Source organism: Ipomoea nil, unplaced genomic scaffold (assembly GCF_001879475.1).
Source record: "Ipomoea nil cultivar Tokyo-kokei standard unplaced genomic scaffold, Asagao_1.1 scaffold0681, whole genome shotgun sequence".
Lineage (NCBI taxonomy): Eukaryota > Viridiplantae > Streptophyta > Magnoliopsida > Solanales > Convolvulaceae > Ipomoea > Ipomoea nil.
The window spans coordinates 125,001-135,197 of NW_017617109.1; the positions used below are offsets into that span (position 1 = coordinate 125,001).

At 38.7% G+C, this 10,197-nt stretch overlaps 1 long non-coding RNA gene across 1 annotated transcript in view; it reads right to left on the bottom strand.

Annotated features, from left to right (window-relative positions):
• The window catches only part of LOC109175055, a 21,909-nt gene extending 12,659 nt beyond the window's left edge, over positions 1-9,250 (bottom strand). The window contains exon 1 of the long non-coding RNA XR_002053238.1: positions 9,168-9,250. This is a non-coding gene — a long non-coding RNA (uncharacterized LOC109175055). The remainder of the gene's footprint in view (positions 1-9,167) is intronic.
• Between the last annotated feature and the right edge of the window lie 947 nt (positions 9,251-10,197).

Sequence of the window (10,197 nt, forward strand, 5' to 3'; positions counted from 1 at the left end):
TATTTTAAAGTATATCAATTCAATATTATCGGAGATGTTCATGCAACTACGAGCCGTCTTCTGATCGCATCGCGCCTCCACGACGCCGGTCGGTATGCGAAACATCATACACAGATGCTCGAGGGAGATCAAGGCTTCCAGATCCTCTATCCCAGGTCGCCCGAGGAGAGCGTTGTGTACGCACTCCAAAGTAACGACGATCAAACACTGAAAAAAAAATAATAAAAAAAAAAAGAAGAAAGAAACAAAAGCGTAGGGTGGGAGAGGATCGAACTCTCACTGCTATGTAGTATTTGCAATAGAGACGAGTTACAACAAATCAATTTCGAAGAAGAAGAAGATTTTTAAAATTTTGTTACGGGTGGTGGTGGTGGTGGTGGTGATTATTATTATTTTGAAAATTAATTGGATATTTAATTAGGGTAGCATAGAAATTGAATAAGTGTCACGTTATTAAAAATAAATAAATTACACAAAAACATTAGACACCACATTAACACTAATCTTACTCCCCATTACCAAATCACCTGATGTTTACTTGTGGTAACTTATTGATATTAAGAATTGTATAATTTTTGTAACCTTAATGGTTTGATTACATGATTATTTTCGCGAATCGTGGAACACAGCGAATCGCGAGTACAGTATTTATAGTAGGATCGCGTGACCGGAGAAGCTTGAGGCAGCACCGAGAGCAACCACTGTAACGGAGCAATCCTTTTGCTTTGATGAATATAGGGAGATTGAGAAAGAAATTGTGGAACGGGAAAGAGCACTATAGAGAAGCGTAGCCCTTGTAGAATTACTTGACCTGTCAGAACTCTGGAAGCTGATCCACGATAAATGGGGAGGAAGGAGAAACATTATAAAATTACATTTTTATCCCCACTTTTGACAGTCAACAAGTCAAATTAACGGAGGACTAAATTGAGTAAAAATTGCATAGTTGAGGACTTATTTGGGTAAGAATAATAGTCGAGGACTAAATTGGTAATTATGGCATAGTCAAGGGACCATTTTGGTTATTAACTCTTTTGCAAATTATTGCTAGAAAAATTAATTTTCTTGTTGAAATTTCGGCAATAGTTGAACGGAAGATTGGACGATAGGACTAAATATGATACAAATTACAAAGTCATGCACTTAATTTTAAAATATTAATAGTCAATGACAAAATGTAATACATATTACATAGTCATGCACATAATTTGACGATAGGAGTTAATTTCACTTTTGGTCCTATGATTATTGGTGTGTTGTCAATTTCAAACCACAACTTTCAAAACTAACAATTTAGTATCCTAACTATTCAATTTTATTTTTTAAATTTTAGTCAGTCCGGCCAAATTGCCGGCCAATTTACAGCCAATAGTCACCAATTTTTATTTATATCCCACATCCTCTGTATTAATTCAAACAGTGGTTCACAAATTAGCTTTCATTTTAACACTGAATTAAAATATTTAAGCGACAATTTGACTGGACTGACTAAAATTGATAAAAATTAAATAGTTATGGTAATACATTGTTAGTTTTGAACGTTGTGGACTCAAATTAACAACACCCAAATAGTCATAGGATCAAAAATGAAATTAACTCTTTGAAAATATTAATAATTAAGGATCAAATTTGATACATGTACAATAATCAAAGCACCCAAAGTAAAAATTTTTCTTTTAGTTAAAAGTACATCATTTGTTTCATTGTGTGTGGTGTTCGGTTAATGAGGATTGACAGAAGTTATTTACAATTTAATAAAAGTGCTATTAAACACAAAAATTCAAATTTTAAAATCATAAGAAAATGCTAATAGATAAAAATCATAAAAAAATGCTAATAGAAATAAACAAAGTATAAAAAGTTAGTTTGATTAATAAATAGTAAATATGATTGGTAAAATGGAACAAAGGAAATAATATAGAAAATTATGTACTTGTTACGTATTATGTGGTTGATCGTCGGAGAAAATCTCATTACAAGATAAAATAGAGAGAAAACTAGAATGCAGAATATATGAGAGACGTGTATCTCTCTCTAGCATGTCTAGGGTTTTGGCCTTCTTCTAGGGTTTCTACCTAGTTTTCATTAATTTTTCTAGCTTCCTACGGTGTTCCGTTAGTACTAAATTCTTCGCCGAACGTGAGCAGCAGGGTATCCACGCTGCCTAATCAGATTTCCGAAGAAAACGTGTTGGTTTTCACGGCTGTTTTACCATCGAAACCAGCAGCATATTCCACGTAGCCAGAGGAACTTCGAACCAGTTTTTTGTTTTACGCTAATACACGGTATGGCGTCGAACGCAGGGGGAAGCGACGTTGCTGCTATAACGGCCCAGTGGGCAGATTTGGTTCTTGAGGAGGAAGCTGACACTTTTGAACCGGTGGTTGCGGATGGAGGAGAAGAACAGACGGAGGTTGAGGAGACATGGGTTCTTGTAGGTCGCTTCTTGACTGAGAAGATGGTGAAGGTGGAATTCATGAGACAAGTATTGGCCTCGGTGTGGCAGCCAGTGCGTGGGGTGCAGGTGACGGAGGTGCAACCAAAACTATTTATGTTTGTCTTTTATCACTTGACGGATATGCAGTATGTTTTAGAAGAAGGACCATGGGCATTCCAGAATCATACACTTGTTTGCAAGCAACTTCCAGAGGGGGTGATACCGACGGATGTGGTGCTGGACACGGTGGAGCTGTGGGTGCAGTGTTATGACTTGCCGTTTGGGTATACGTCGGACAAGATCCTTGAGCAAATTGGAAATTTTTTGGGAAGTTTTATTAAATTGGATGATCGGTTCCTTGATGCGCCCTGGTTAACCTATTACCGTATACGTGTGGCGATCCCGGTGAACAAGCCCTTGAAACGCAGGATGAGAATGTTGAAGCGGGACAAAACGTATTGTTGGGTGAACTTCAGGTATGAAAGACTGCATACATTTTGTTTTTACTGTGGAATGATGGGGCATTCCTATAGATTTTGCCTGAAAGCCAGGAATGCGACCATGCCTGTACATCAGTTTCCGTATAGTGATGATCTTCGGGCTGGGGGGGTGCGAGGACCGAGGGAGATAGGGGGCCCATGGGTGGTGCCATTGGGAGGGAAACCAAAGGGGGAGAAACTGGTGAGGGAGGTGAGGGGGGAGAGGAGGGAGGGGGACGGTGAAGGTGTAGATGGTGAGCGTATGGACCATGCTGTTGTCCATGCAGTGGCCAAACGGAGGAGGGAGATGGATGGGGGGTGTGGGGGTAACCGAGTGGATGTGGGAGAGGATGTAGCCATGACAGACGTCCAAAAAAACTTGCATTTGGCGGGTGCTGCAGTGCAGACCCGCCCGACCCAATGAGTACATTGAGCTGGAACTGTCGTGGCTTGGGTAATCCACAGACAGTTCGGGAGATTGAGGGCATGGTGGCCCGTAAGAAACCCGATTTTGTATTTTTAATAGAAACCAAGGTTAACCGGGATCATGCAGAAAGACTTCGGATTAAAATAGGTTTCGATGGTTTGTTTTACGTTGACAATAATGGATTGAGTGGTGGTTTGGCGTTGTTATGGAGAGCGAATAATACAGCCAGGTTGATCAGTTATTCTGACAACCATGTGGATATTGAAGTGAGTATACCAGGATTTGATAAATGGAGGATGACAGGCTTCTATGGTTTTTCAAAACGGCCACAGAGAGGAGAATCATGGGATCTAATTCGTTCTTTGGCAAACAAATCAGATCTCCCGTGGGTAATGATTGGTGATTTTAATGACCTATTATTTCAATATGAGAAACGAGGAGGAAATCCACATCCGGACAGTCTATTACGGGGTTTCGGAGAAACTCTTGAAGATTGTGGCTTAATGCAGTTGCCTATGTCAGGATATCCGTTTACATGGGAAAAGGGAAAGGGAACATCGGACTGGATAGAAGAGCGTTTAGATAAAGTTTTGGCTACTCAGTGTTGGAGGGACCTGGTCGTTGATGCAAGTGTGCAGAATATATTGACCCGAAAGTCGGATCATTCTGCTCTTTTCCTTGGGATTCTGAATCTTCGGGAAAGGAGGGATGGTTTGAGAAGAGGGTTTCGCTTTGAGATGGCATGGCTGCATGATGACGGTTGCAGGGATGTGGTTGAGAGGGCCTGGGGAGAGGGAAGGACCCGGGGTTTGCAAGGATGTATCTCGGTTTGTGGTGAGCGATTAACACGATGGGGTGGAGATCGTTTCCATAAATTTGGAGAGCAGATAATGGCCCTAAGGAAGGAACAGTTGCGCTTCAGGGGATGTACGGATCCGACATCTTTAGCTGAATTCCGGCGGCTGGAGGAATGTCTCACCCGTATTGAATTGCAGGAGGATACCTATTGGAGGCAGAGGGCCAAGCAGCACTGGCTCAAGGATGCGGATGCCAACACGAAATTCTACCACAGGTATGCTTCTCATCGAAAGAAGAAAAATACTGTTACTAGAATAATGAATGATGGTGGGGATTGGATTGAGGGGGTGCCCATGATGAATGTCATCTTGAATTATTACCGTGATATCTTTACCACGAATTCTCCTACTGTTAATGTGGAATTTTTTGAGAATGTGCAACCACGGGTAACTGATGCACAGAATATGCAGCTACTGCGGCCTTTTGAGGATAGTGAAGTAAAGGCTGCGTTATTTTCCATGTATCCGGATAAGGCACCAGGGCCTGATGGGATGAATCCGGGATTTTATCAGCACTTTTGGGATGTGGTGGGTAATGATGTAACCTCGTATATTGTGAATTGTTTGAACACTAGAACATTACCTGCTAGTCTGAATGATACAAATATTATTTTAATTCCAAAGAAGAAGAATCCGGAGAGGGTGTCTGACTATAGACCAATTGCGTTGAGTAATGTGGTTTACAGGATAATGGCAAAGGTTATTACTGCTCGAATGAAACCACTAATGGGGAGTATTATATCTGACTCTCAGAGTGCATTTATAGCTGACAGGTTGATCACTGATAATATCTTAATTGCTGCGGAGGTAGGCCATTATTTAAATAGGAAGCAATGTGGATTGGCAGGATGGGGGGCTCTGAAACTGGATATGGCGAAAGCCTATGATCGGATGGAGTGGCCCTTTTTACGAAGAATGCTTATGATGTTGGGATTTGATGATAGGTGGTTTGAACTTCTGATGATGTGTGTCACCACAGTGTCATACAATGTACTAGTGAATGGATCACGAACGAACCAGATTATCCCGACCCGTGGTTTAAGGCAAGGTGACCCTCTCTCGCCTTATTTGTTCATTATTTGTGCAGAAGGGCTATCATTATTATTACAGCAGGCTCAAACGAGAGGAGAAATACATGGCTGCAGGGTAGCTAGAGGTGCACCCGCTATTTCACACTTATTTTTTGCTGATGATAGCCTGCTTTTCTTTAAGGCAAATGTACAGGAAGCGGAAGTGATTAAACGCTGTTTGAAGGATTACGAAGATATGTCGGGACAGGCAGTAAACTATCACAAATCAAGTATTTGTTATAGTAAGAATACAAGAAATGATCTTAGGGAAGAGATTGCCAATATATTGGGTGTGGTGCAGGCTACCAATTTTGGAAAATATCTGGGACTTCCTTCTTTTGTGGGAAGGAATAGAAGAGCAGCATTCTCATATATCGAGGATAAGATAAGACAGAGGATTACATCGTGGAACAAACGGTTATTATCGCAAGCAGGGAAAGAAATTTTGTTGAAAAGTGTGGCTCAAGCTATGCCTACCTTTTCAATGAGTGTCTTTTTACTGCCTATGAATTTGTGTACGGCCATTGAGCGGACCATGAACAGATATTGGTGGAGATCCAAGGATGACCAGGGTATTCATTGGAAGGCTTGGGATAAACTATGTATTCCTAAGAAATATGGAGGTTTGGGGTTTAGAGAACTGCGGGCGTTTAATCTTGCTATGTTGGGTAAGCAAGCGTGGCGTTTCCTAACACAACCACAATCGTTAGTTTCAAAAGTATACAGGGCCAGGTACTATCCCAGAGGTACTTTTATGACTGCAATCTTGGGAAATAACCCAAGTTTTTGTTGGCGTAGTATTCTTGCGGCGCAGGAATTAATTTCAGGAGGTGTTAGACGCAGAATTGGGAATGGTCAATCAACTCTAATATGGGACCAACCTTGGTTGCATGATGACATTAATCCAACAATACAAACAGAAAAACCCCCCCAGCTGGCACAGGCAACGGTCATGGGGCTCATGAACCAACAAACAGGAACGTGGGATCAGGATATTCTCAAAGATATTTTTATACCTGAAGATGTGGTACGAATATTGAAGGTACCTGTATCGCCGGACTATGAGGATTTGTGGTATTGGTATGGGGACCCAAGAGGGGAATATTCTGTAAAAGATGGATATAGGAGAATAATTGGTGACTATACTGGTCACATGGGGGGATTTGATAAATGGATGAAATTGTGGAAACTCAAAATCCCCCCGAAATGGAAAACTTTTTTGTGGCGCACCTTGAATGATATATTACCCACTAAGAATAACCTACTTATGAGAAGAGTGGATGTTGATCCAACTTGTGTTATGTGTGGGCTCATTCAGGAAGATATAGTGCATTCTCTAATTACATGTGACTATACGGCTAACATTTGGGCACAATCCCACCTTCCAATCCCAAATAGTATCACAAATATTTTTAGTGATTGGTTTAATGATTTGATGAATATTTTAGATGATGATGGGATTATTTATGCAGTGGCTCTTCTATACTATATTTGGCGAACAAGGAATGGGGCTGTATGGGAGGCATACTTACCAAGGCCTCGGAAGGTGATAGCAATGGCAACTTCGGCGATGAATGCGTGGAAGCTAGTTCACACTGGAACCACATGTTCGGCGACCACAAATATGCCTGGCTCTTTGAATTTTCGAACAACAAATGTGCAATTGCAATCTGGAGGACATGGAATGAATGCTGCAAGTGTGGAGGCACGTACATCACCTGCTACTGCTGCGCCACGTACACCACTGCCAACCATGTTGCATGCCGTACCCAACAACTCACAACTGTCATTAACATACCAATGCTATTTCGATGCCGCATACTCCCATCAAACAAACAAAGCAGGGGTTGGTGCAATCATCCTCAACGGACACGGTGGTTTTGTCGCAGCTATGTCGGCACCAATAATAGACTGTTTTTCTCCGCTCATGGCGGAAACCTTTGCATGCAAAGAGGTCCTATCTTGGTTAAGGGCACGTGGGGAAAGATCTATTCAACTATTCACAGATTGTTTGACCTTACAACAATATCTATCGTCTTCGACACGCTCGCCGCGCTCATACCTGGGTTATGCTATTGATACTTGCAGGACCAGTATGTTAGCTTTTGATTTTTGTTCGATTTATTATGTTTCTAGATTGGATAATTATTTAGCACACACTCTAGCATCTACAGCTTTTACTCAGTTAGCTTTTATGTATTCGGATGACGATCCACCTGACGCTATTTCAGCATATTTTGAATAAATGCCGAACAGGCTCCTTTCAAAAAAAAAGAGAGAAAACTAGAATGTAAAATGGAGACCGGAAGATCATTGTCATTCATTCATCTCATCAAACGTATATAACGTACAATACACTTCATCTTACAGTATTAATGATCCTAAAAGTCAGGAGCTAATTAAGGCTACTAAGAGATAATGGCTATATATATATATATATATATATATATATATATATATATATATATATATATATATATATATCCTAGATTTAGGTTCTGATGCGGTTAGTGTCCAGGTGCGATTGTGCGGTTTAATCTGGGCTATTCATCTCGCTTAAATCAACGTCCAGGATTATCAAAAATTTTTTAAAAAAAATGCAGTGGCAATTTTGGAATTTTTGCATCTAGGTCAATATTAAGGTGAGCGGTTCTGTGATTAATGTGCGTAGATTTTGTATATAAGATGTGTGAGTCTTATGTGTAAGGTGCGTGAGTTTTGTACTTAATGTGTGTAGGGTTGTGCTTAATGTGAGTAGTTGTTTAAACTTAAAGTGTGGGCTTTTGTGCTTAAGGTGCGTGAGATTTGTTCTTAATGTGAGTGAAGTTTGTGCTTAATGTGCGTAGGGTTTGTGCTTAATGTGTGTGAGGTTAGTGATTAATGTCAGTAGTTGTTGAAACTTAAGGTCTGTGAGTTAATACTTAAAGTGCGTGAGTTTTGTGCTTAATGTGAGTGGGGTTGTGCTTAATGTGAGTAGTTGTTTAAACTTAAAGTGTGGGCTTTTGTGCTTAAGGTGCGTGAGATTTGTTCTTAATGTGAGTGATGTTTGTGCTTAATGTGCATAGGGTTTGTGCTTAATGTGTGTGAGGTTAGTGATTAATGTCAGTAGTTGTTAAAACTTAAGGTCTGTGAGTTAATACTTAAAGTGCGTGGGTTTTGTGCTTAATGTGCGTGAGGTTGTGCTTAATGTGCATGTGTTTTGTACTTAATGTGCATGAGTTTGTGCTTAATGTGTGAGGTTAGTGATTAATGTCAGTAGTTGTTGAAACTTAAGGTCTGTGAGTTAATACTTAAAGTGTGTGAGTTTTGTGCTTAATGTGCGTGAGGTTGTGCTTAATGTGCGTGAGTTTGTGCTTAATATGAGACATTTTAAAATCTTAAGTGTGTGAGTTTTGTGCTCAAAGTGCTTTGTTCTGTGCTTAATGTGCTTGTGTTTTGTACTTAAGGTGAGTGATTTGTGTTCTTAAGGTGCTTTGTTTGTGGACTTAAGGTGCGTGGTGATTGTGTATTTAAGATGCGCCATGTTAATGATTAAGGTGCGTCCAACCACACAACCGCACAACTGCATGGGAAGTCATCCCCGCTCATGAACCCTTCCCTATATACCTATACCTATTTATAACACTCCCCTTGGCCATTATCTTACTATATTCATGCCTCGTTAAAAACCTTGCTAGGAAAGCCCTATGGGAAAAACCCAATCAAGAAAAAGAGTACATGATACATGAAAAAACATATATTGCACGGGTTGCCTCATTAAAAATCTTAAGCTAAGAAAACCCAGTGGTAAAAACTTTAAACTAAGAAAACTCAGTAAGAAAAATGTTAAGCTAAGAAAACCCGGTGGAAAAAAACTTAGCTAAGGAAAAGAGTATAACCATAAACTAAACATAAAACTTCTGGGCATAATCTTCTTGACATTACTATATCATAGTCATGCCTTGTTAAAAACCTCATTAGAAAAAATCCAGTAGGAAAAAAACTAGTTGAGGAAAAAAGTATATGATATGTGTATTCATGCATTGCACTAGCTCCCTCATTAAAAAAATCTTGAATTAAGAAAATAATATCAAAAACTTAATTAGAGGAAAAAGAGTACCGTTGTTGGTCTTCAAGACCCAACATGAAATATTTACGGGAAAAAGGTAATTTTTGGTGAACATAAAAGCTTACCATGAAAGTCAAAACTTTATCAACCCTTGATTCTAATCCCCTTGATAGTGAACCTGTGAATCAGTTAAACCTAATTTATATACGATAACCATACCAAGACTATGTTGTCTAATGGTACCCGGGTTGGACTCCCATTTGGAAGGTTGTGAGTTCAAGCCTTTAGTGAAAGTGTTATTGGTTCTTTGTGTTTCAGTTGGTTGAAAGTATATGAACAGATACTACATTGTAATAGAGCCAGTAGCATTCAAAAAAATTATTATTATTATTACTAGTAATTCACCCGCGCGATGCACGGAAAAAAATTATGTTATTATAAATATAAATACAAAATAAAAAAAAAAACTAAAATATTTTAAATTGTTTAATATAATAATATTTTTGAGCTTCCATTGGTCAAGTATTTATTATTTTTATATAATACAAAATTACAATTAAAATTAAAATTAAAATTTTATATTGTTAATATAATCTCTAATTATGTGCATATTTAAATAAACTTATAGAGACCTTAAAAAAAAAAAAAAACTTATAGAGAGAATTTACATAATTACATTGATTTATTCTTAATTGTATTTCATCTATATTATAATTTTCACAATAAGAATAAAAACTAAGATAATTACATTTGAAAAGCAAATTTCAAATTTTATATGAGTAAATTTAAACTCTAATTGAACACATTTTTTATATGATTGTATAATATATAGCTATTTTATTTTTCAAAAGTACATTTTTTATATGATTATATAATTTA